General features: G+C 53.6%; 1 long non-coding RNA gene across 3 annotated transcripts; it reads left to right on the forward strand.

The window, feature by feature from the left end:
• The first annotated feature begins 1,225 nt into the window (after positions 1-1,225).
• LOC113623896 (uncharacterized) lies at positions 1,226-7,499 on the forward strand. 3 transcript variants are annotated; one of them, XR_003434111.1, is made up of 4 exons: positions 1,226-2,356; positions 3,676-3,754; positions 4,054-6,169; positions 6,634-7,499. It is a non-coding gene; the product is annotated as an uncharacterized LOC113623896 (long non-coding RNA). The 3 variants fall into 3 exon arrangements; XR_003434112.1 differs by having other exon boundaries at positions 4,054-4,206; positions 4,426-7,499; XR_003434110.1 differs by having other exon boundaries at positions 4,054-7,499.
• The last annotated feature ends 465 nt before the right edge of the window (positions 7,500-7,964 follow it).

The raw sequence follows: 7,964 nt of genomic DNA on the forward strand, positions 1-7,964 counted from the left end.
ATGTCAATGCGTTGGGGGCACCTCTAGACTCTCCTGGCCTTTGCAGTACCTGCTGCCTTGAGAGAAGGGGAAAAAGAGCTGGCAGGCACTTATTAAGCACCTCCTACGGGTCAGGTCTGTGTTAAAAATGTTCATAAGGGGTATATATCGTTTGGTCCTCTTGACACCCTGAGAGGTGGGACCCATCATTCCCATTTTGTCGATGGGAACATGGAGGCTCAGAAGGAGGAGTGGACTTGCCCAACATCTCCTGCTAAATTAGACATAGTTCCTGCCCCCTTACCTCACTCCATCACAGTGTAGAACTGTCTCATTTGTAAGACTGAAGATAGTTCTAGATGTTCTACTCTGACCCACCCCTCATGGCAGTCATATGCTCTAACAATTAACCTCCAGGTCTTTCCAACGACCCTATTCCCTTGCTTGCTGGTGATGGAAACTCCCTCCACTGAGACAGATTTTAAGGGCTTGACTGAGAATGCTCCCCAGAAGAGGGAAGGTGAGATCTTAATTTTTCTGAAATAAATTGGAAAAATGGAGGGACGGATAGCAGTTACGGTGTGCTGCAGAGGTGGATGGAAGAATGAGCTTGCCTTGTCCCAGAGCCTGAAGGAGCTGTTGTGTCTGGAGTACAGGGACTGGGGGGATGGGGGTGGGCAGAGACGAGGTTTGCATTCTCTTTTATCCCCCTGGTGTTTCTAGCAGAGGCAATGGTGTTCCCCCTGCAGCCCTGTGAAGACTGGATGAGTGGTGTCAGGTGGGCAGCTCGACAGGGTCTGGGGCTCAGCAGAGAGATCCGGGGTAGAGTGAGACCTGGAGCTGTGCCGACCAGAGACGGCTAATCTCTGGGTATCCCCAGAGCCTGCCGCGGTGCACGGTGAAGCTGCTCGATGATGGAGATGGCCGACTGGCTGAATTTCAGCAGATGCCCTCGCTGTGGCCCCAGTGCTTACGATACTGGAAAGAGATTCTAGAGGAACAGCCTGCCCCACCCCACTGGAAGTCTGGTGTCCCCAAGTTCTCCCTATGTTGCTAGACCCAGCAGCAACCACCCAGCTTCCGGAACACGTTGCTACCATTGCAGTGTTCTCCTCAGGCCCACCTGCCCTTGCCTTCCCCACAGCTCTCCCACTGAGCCCTCTGGTTCCGCAGTCCCATTTCTAAGCTGGAAGCCTCCCAGCTGACAGCGGGACCCTGAATGCGAGACTCCCGGCTCACACACACACACATACACACACTTACACACTCACACGTACTTCAGCACCCTTCTCGACAGGCCCCATGTGTCCATCAGACTAACTCCTGCTACCGGGCAGGAGACCTGCTTCTGGAAGACAGAGAAGACACACAGAAACACACGGCATCTTGAGTCCACTTGGTCGTTACTTGGAGGACTGATTTGGTCCCGAACTCCATGAGCTGCTGAAGATCTTAGGTGACAGCCCTATCATGAAAACCAGCCAGGCCCAGGAATCCACCCTCCTGCCAGCATTTTTCAACCCAGGAAGGGATAACAGGCAGTTACGTTTGCCTGCAGAGAGCAGAGAGTAGGAAGCCCATCCTGACCGAGGTGTGGAGGATGGCCGCGGTGTGAGGCCCACCTGCCCACAATCACCCAGTGATTGCAGAAATCTTTTCCTTTTAAAATCATGGGGAAGGGGCGAGCTGAGGGAGACAAGAACCTAGGTATGTGTCTGGCGTTCTACCCTGTTTGTAATTGGGAGCAATTTTACAAACTTGCATCATCTTTCCCAATACAATAGATTTAGGGGTTCAAAAGTGCTGGCATGATGTCTTTTAAATATTTAGAAACCTTCTCCACCCCTACCACCAAAGCTGAGTATTTGTTTTTTAAAAATAAACCCTTGGCAAGGATGCCACATGGTGTCCGCAGCACAGGTAACTGTTGTGCAAGCCGGCCCGCCTGAGGGCCGAGGGTGGGGACCTGCCCACAGCTGTCACCCTGTTCCTAACAACTCCTCGGGGCACACCCTGCTCATTAGGCCCCGGCCGCGCCTGGCCGCCCAGACTCTTGGTGGAACCAGAATGCCAGGAGCGGGCGGCTCCTTGAACCCTGAACAATCGGCTGTGAGGAGTTAATCCAGACCAAGGGCCGGGGTGCCCAGAAAGCTGGGTGCTGGGAGCTCCCTCTCCCACGCCTAGGACGGGCCTGGGCAGCCTGCACACTGGCCCAGCTCCCGGGTCTCCAGGTGGCCAGGAAGCAGCAGGGGCCCCAGAGGGAGCCCAGCAGAGCTCTAGGCAGTTCAGGTGGACTTGTGATTAGAGGCTGCCTCTCTCAGGGGAGGGCTGAGCCACGCCGACATTACCTCACTCCGGCTCAGTGACCCCCAGGCAGGTAAGGGATGGGACTTGTTTCTGCATTACAGCTGGGGAGCCCAAGCAGAGCGGATGGGCAGGCAGAGAGGGGAGGCCACCGTCAAAGCCCGGCACCTGCCCCGTCCCTGGCACCAGCTGGGCGAACGCCCATGCCGGCAGCGCTGCTGCCCCCTGGAATGGATGCTACCGTCTTGGGGTGGGGATGTGCCTCCACTGAAACAAGCTGCCTGCCCCCCACCCAGATAATCCAGGCCTGTCTCCCCTTCCCCCCGCGCCCCCCCCCCACGCCCGCATTTGCGGCCTGTGGCATGAGGAAGGATGGGGCTGCCCAGCCTGGCCCCGCCTGGGAAGTACGTCCCACTGGTGCATCTGCCAACTCAGGATAAACCGGATTGGGGTTAGGCAGGTGGCAACACGCTGCAATTTGTGGAGGCTCCTGGCCTCTTGCTCCTGTGACACCAGGAGGGTGAGGGTGGCAGCCATCTCTGTCCATTCATGGGGCTCAGGCCTGCCAGAAGACAGGCCGGAGTCACAGGCCGCAGGCTGGAAGCACAGAATCTGCAGAGACCCAAGGAAGCTGCCGGGAAAGAGCCCTGGCTTGGGACACAGGAGTCCCCAACACAGCAAATCTAGCCCCCCACTAGTGGGCTGGGACAGCCCTCCCCTCCAGGGGCCCATCTGTCCAATGATGGGTTGGATTAGATGAGATCCCCTTACTCCATACTCCTCCACTGTCATCAGGCTGGGCCCCAACTCCCAAATCCTCCATTGCTTCTCTCAATAAACCCATTCTACTGGGGAATTAGAATTAGCCTCTGTCTAAATTGAAGGCCATGCATGTGCAGCTCTGGGCGGGCAGCCCTGGGGTCTCCTGAGAAGAGAGGAGAACCAACCGAAAGACAGGGGGCCCTACCTTGTACCTCCCACCTGACCCCCATCCCAAACCCTCACCTCGTGAGGCTTACCCGCTCTCTCCAGGTCTCCAAAGCGGGGCTGAGGCACTTGGGCCAGAACCCACTCCTGGAGACACGGGCACAGAAGCCCTGCAGGTATCATGCAGGATGGGGGGCTGTGAGCCCCGCAGTGGGGAGCCCCCCAGGGTGCCAAGGACCAGCCACAGGGCTTGAGTAGGAGTCCAAAGCCCCCTTTAAACCAACTCTGCTTCAACACTCACCCCCTAGGAAGGCCCAGAACGAAGAAAGTCCAAGCCCCACACCCCCTTTGCTAATCACTAGAACCGGTTACTCATTTGCAGAGCATGTTTTGGTCGACAAAGCTTTTTCCCATATGTGATGTCATTTGATCCTCACAACAACACGATATTTCCCCATTTTACAGAGGAGGAAACTAAAGCTCGGAAACTCAAGCTTCAGAAGTGGTGAAACCACAACAGGGAGCCGGGAGGTCAAATTCCAAGGTCAGTGCTCTCTGTGGGGCGCTGTGTCCCTATCTCCAGGCCCTAGGGACCCAGAAACATGCCTCCGGGATTCAGACAGTGGGCTGAGGCCTTCCCAGCCAGCAAGGCTATGTGTCTGCAGTCCAAAGGGCCTAGAGACCCACCCACACTGTTGCTCTGCGCCCACATGCAGGTTCATAGAGAAGGTTGGTAAAGCAAAGCCATTCTGCAGTGGGCCTGAAACTCAGGGTAGACCTTCCCTGGGGACTGACAGGGCTGGATCTCTTTCCTCCTGCTGAAACCCATAACTCTTCTCTTAGAGGAAGAGACCCATTTGCCGCCTTCAAATCTCTGAAGAGCCGTGAGGAACAGGGAATGGCCATCTCCTGTGGGGATGACGGGTGGAAGAGGCAGCAAGCAGATGGGTTACAGTGCAAGGAGGGACCGATGGAAGGAAGAACCCTCCAGGCTGGGTAATCGTTCTGCCCTGGGAATGTTGTATAGGAAATTCAACTCCTGTAATGCTGAGTGGGAAGAGTGGGGCTACGTGATAGTTACACCTTTTCACACCAAGAACCTATGATGAAATGGGAACTCTCTTGGCTTCTATGGCCCTTGAATTCCCCTCTATGAGTACCATACTGGATCAAGATAAAGTTGTTGCTGAGTGTCTCTACCTCCTGCTGTTACAGACTGGGATGGAGTGGAGAGAAGAGGTCAAGAAGCAGGGATGGTGGGCTGTGTGGTGGCCCCTGGACCACAGCCAGCTGAGAGTCTGATGTGGGAAGGGTCTGCTGGAGCTCCATGCTCTGAGGGCCGAGTGCCCTGAGGCCATCTTTATCTGCTGTCCCCGAGAGGTAACTGGGGCATTCCCATTGATTTGGGCGGCCAGCCAAAGACCTGCCTGGGCCTCATGGGCAGCTGTCTCCTTTGCCACAGTGACCAGAATGAGTTGCCAGGTCAAGGCAAGCCCGGCCTCGGCCATGGGTGTTGGTCAGCCACCTGTGTCCAAGCAGCAGCTAGCCAATCACTGGCCATCCCTCCTCTGCAGCTGGCCTGGATTGTCCATATCGAAGAGGAGCTCTCTTAGGACATCTGAGTAACTGAAATCTGGAATCTGGAGCTACAGGTGGAGTGATTGGACTCTAGCATCCCAACACTGTCTGCGGAACACCTCAAGCTACAAAATTGTCTGCCGCAGGTCCTTGAGGGTTAAGAGAAACCAGACCGTCCCCCTTGTCCAGAAAGCCTCCCAGGAGTGTGCTCAGTTGGTGAACAGAGGGTGGCACCATCCCTCCCCCACCACACCTCCTGGCCACCCACCTCCTGCTTGGTTCTTGGTTTTCCCCTGGAGGCATTTCCTGCCATCCTGGGGAGGTGTGGGTACAAGCAGCCTTCAGGCTCAGCCCAGCCTGGCCCATGTTCTTCTAGGAGTCCTGGGAGCTACTCCCACTCATTCATTCGTTACTCAATGCTTCCTGAGCACCCGTGCACCTGCAAACCTAAAACAGCAGATAACTCCCTCATAGAAAAATGGGCAAAGGATATGAACAGGTGATTCCCAGACCTGGCCTTGCTACTTATTTGCTGTGTAAATTTGGGGAAGTAACTTAACCACTCTGTGCCTGTTTTCTTATCTGTAAAATTGTGATAATAATGCTTCTAATTCACTGGGTTACTGTGGAAACTGAATGAGATAATCCACATGTTATGAGTAGAATTGTGTCCCCCACCAGATTCACGTGTTGGAGCCCTAACCTCCTGGTACCTCAGAATTTATTTGGAGACAGGGACTATAACGGGTGATGACGTTAAAATGAGGCCATTAGGGCCTATAAGGGGTGATGACGTTAAAATGAGGCCATTGGCCCTAATCCAATATGACTGGTGTCCTTGTAAGAAGAGGAAAAGACAAAGAAATGGGCACACAGAGAAAAGACCATGTGAAGAGGTAGCAAAAGGGTGGCCAAGGAAAGAGGCTGAAGGAGAAATGAACCCTGTGGGCACCCTGATCTTGGCTGTCTAGCCTCCAGAATGCTGGGAAAATAAATGTCTGTGGTATTTTGTTATGGCAGTCCTAGCATACTAATATACCACCCAAAGCACTAGAACAGCATCTGGCATATGGTATATACTCAATAAATACTAATTACTGCCATAAATATTATTGTTTATCTCAGCTGTATACCCACTATATTCGTTTCCTACTGCTGCTGTAGAAAATTACCCCCAAACGAACTGGCTTAAGATAACACATATTTATTTTCTTATAGTTCTGTAGGTCAGAAATCCCACTGGACTAAAATCAAGATGTCTGCACGGCTGTATTCCTCCTGGAGGCTCTAGGGAAGAACCCATTTCCTTGTCTTTTCCAGTTTCTAAAGGCCACCTCATTTCTTGGCTGGGGCCCCTTCCTTCATCTTTAAAGCCAACAGGGTAAGATGTTCCAATCCATCTTTCTCTGACCCTCCTGCCTCCCTCTTATAAAGACCCTACGATTACATGGCGCCCACCCAGATGATTCAGGATCACCTTCTCATCTCAAGATCCCTAACTTAATCACAACTGCAAAGTCCCTTTTGCCATGGAAGGTCACGTGTTCACAGATGTGGGGGATTAGGACATGTGCATCTTTGGGAGAAGGGCCATTATTCTGCCCACCACACACATAATCTATGATTAAGTGAAAAAAACGAGCCATAGAACAACACCTATAGGTTAATCTCACTTATGGAAAAAGACACTAAATCAATTTATAGAGAGAGAAAGAAACTCACACAACTATTAACCATGGGGAGGGCGTCGGGGCGTCGGGGCTTTTTGTGTATTGTTCTAACTTTTTTCTTTTACAGTATGCACATATTCACAGATGACTTGTGTAATTTGATTTTTTTTTTAAGTAATCCAAAGGAAAGAAGAAGAGATGAGTGCCCATCCTTGGGGAGCTCAGTCTAGGGACGTCAAACAAATCAACAGCCTCAAGTCCTCTCGCTTCATGGTCTGAGAAGCGGCAGCTGGCGTGGAGGCTCCCACCCGCCTGGGTGACACTACCTGAGGTGACACTTCTGCTGGGCTCTGAAGGATAAGAAAAAGTTTCCCAGATAGAGAGGAGGCAGAAGCGTGTTGCCAATGGCAGCGGGCCTAAAGGGGCCGCCCTTTGCCGGGCGGTGTAGGAGCCATGGAGCAGAGGCCAGAGGCAGGACTGGGCTGCTTGGCTGTGGGCAGGCCCTGTGCTGAGTGGTGGTGTAGGCATTTCCTCATTAGATGTCAGTGAACTGAGGCTGTGTGTTTTGATGAGACGAGAGAAGGTCTGACTGGATGAGAAAGGGCATGAAAGCAGGTGGCAGGGCCTTGGTGCAGCTGGTGCAGACAGGGAGAGCTGGGGAAGGGGGCAGGTAGGGCAGAGCCAGAGGCAGTGCCTTCCCTCAGTCCCCACCCACCTCCCACGGCCCCATCTGCAAGCTTAGCCCCAAGACAAGTAGCAGGTGCAGGACAAGGTCTCCGGCAGCCTCTCCTAGGGTTGCGGGAGCTTCTAGGCCTGACCTGGGACCTGCTGCCTGGGGGCTGACTGCCAGGTCTGCATGGTGTGTGCAAGGCAGCTGGCCACAGACCCGGCCAGGTCATCCTGGCAGCGAGGTGACGGCACAACACCATTTCTCTTAGTCCACTGGGGCTGCTATAACAAAATACCACCGATCGGGTGGCTTATAAACATCAGGAATGGACTTCCCTGGTGGCGCAGTGGTTAAGAAGCCGCCTGCCAATGCAGGGGACACAGGTTCGAGCCCTGGTCCCGGAAGATCCCACATGCCGCAGAGCAACTAAGCCCGTGCACCACAACTACTGAGCCTGCGCTCTAGAGCCCACGAGCCACAACTACTGAGCCCACGTGCCGCAACTACTGAAGCCCGCGCGCCTAGAGCCCGTGCTCCGCAACAAGAGAAGCCACCGCAATGAGAAGCCCACGCACCTCAAGGAAGAGTAGCCCCTGCTCGCTGCAAGTATAGAAAGCCCGCTCACAGCAATGAAAATCAAACGTGGCCAAAAAATAAATAATTAAATAAACAAATTTATAAAAAAATAAACATCAGGAATTATTTCTCACAGTTCTGCCGGTCAGAAGTCCAAGATCAGGGTACCAGCATGGTCAGGTGAGGGCCCTCCCAGGGTCTCAGGCAGCTGACTTCTTGCTGTGTCTTCACCTGGTGGAAAGGAAGCAAGGGGTGTCTCT

Source organism: Aethalodelphis obliquidens, unplaced genomic scaffold (genome assembly GCF_003676395.1).
Source record: "Aethalodelphis obliquidens isolate GAN/ISIS:26980383/991018 unplaced genomic scaffold, ASM367639v1 scaffold12, whole genome shotgun sequence".
Classification (NCBI taxonomy): Eukaryota; Metazoa; Chordata; class Mammalia; order Artiodactyla; family Delphinidae; genus Aethalodelphis; species Aethalodelphis obliquidens.